Source organism: Aplysia californica, unplaced genomic scaffold, assembly GCF_000002075.1.
Source record: "Aplysia californica isolate F4 #8 unplaced genomic scaffold, AplCal3.0 scaffold00040, whole genome shotgun sequence".
Classification (NCBI taxonomy): Eukaryota; Metazoa; Mollusca; class Gastropoda; order Aplysiida; family Aplysiidae; genus Aplysia; species Aplysia californica.
In genome coordinates, this window is record NW_004797310.1 from 2221461 (window position 1) to 2222751 (window position 1291).

The following is a 1291-nucleotide window of genomic DNA, read 5'->3' on the forward strand; positions in this document are numbered from 1 at the left end:
AGCACTGACTGCCCCCCCCCTCCCCTCACGAAAAAAAAGTTATCATCTAAAATATATCTCACTCTTCAGCAAACTGACATTAACTTCTGCATAAACAAATTTTGTTTTATATTATGTTGATTAAAATCTCCTTTCTGAAAAGCCATCTCCACAACCAACTCCCTGGCCCATTTGCACATTGGCCACACGTTGATCCAATAATATTATGTACTTTCCAAGACTCCGACTGAAAGTGAAGTCCTGTATTTGTCAGCGCCGTTCTAAGTACCGCTGATCAATTGCCCTGAGACCGTGAGAGACTGAATCGGGAATGGTTATAGGTCTATAAAAACGTTTTAAGGTTGAAATAGAAAAGGTTCCGCAGAGCTTTCTATAGGACTATAGGGCGTGTGTACATAGATTTTGTCAGTCCTCGGCCAAGAGGGGCTGGAACAGAAGCTACAAGTCAGCCCGTTGAATATCTATAAATAAAGTATTAAAGGTTAGAGGAGGATCCTCGTCTGTTCAGGCAGTGGAGGGTTCAGTACTAATTTTGGGCACAGAAAGAAATGTGATCTCGTGTGTTTGCTTCATAGTTAGAGGGCAATTTCGAACAGTCAAGATATTATTCAAGAAGGATTAGCTCAGACAGACTGCAAGTAATGATAACTCACTCTATGAACAGAATGCAGACACTTCTGTAAGTAAAGAGTTCTTTTCATTAAGTGTTGTGCATCGTGGCGGTTCTAATAACGTTTCTAATACGTTGAGTTGATAGATAAAGACTTTGCTTTAATTACTTTAATTATTTTTAGGGCAATGCTTTCTTCTATTATGTTATTATTTGAAAAGACATTCGACTCATACACAGTATGTCACTGTTGTGCTTTTTGGAAAATGTATAATCGAAGCTTTAGAAATCTATCTTGTTGAAATGTAACGACCCACTAGACTGGATCGTTCATGATTTGTTTTTCGTTCATGGAGCGTTAATCTTCGTTCTCGTTAACAAAAGTAACGCTTCCCTTGACAGCGTGCATTTAATTCCATTGATTTGTCTCATTCCATTTAAATGCGATCAATGCAATCCCGACTATGTTCATTAGAGGTTTACTTGTCGTATTTGTAATTTGAATTGACGTCTTCGATGAGCTGTGGTTTTTACTGGCTCTTTTTTGTGTACTAGATCTAGTAATATTGTCTCTCCCCTGAATAGTGTAGAGCTTATTGTTCTGTTAGTACTAATGCACATAGTATTATTATATTATGTGTATATACCTGAGTGCGTGCGTGCGTGCGTGCGTGCGTGCGT

At 38.5% G+C, this 1291-nt stretch overlaps 1 protein-coding gene across 1 annotated transcript in view; it reads left to right on the plus strand.

Moving 5' to 3' along the window:
* Positions 1 to 216: 216 nt before the first annotated feature.
* Positions 217 to 1291, plus strand: part of LOC101851245 — a gene marked incomplete in the record, with an annotated part of 22028 nt that continues 20953 nt past the window's right edge. Inside the window, 1 exon segment of the mRNA XM_005092106.3 lies at positions 217 to 679.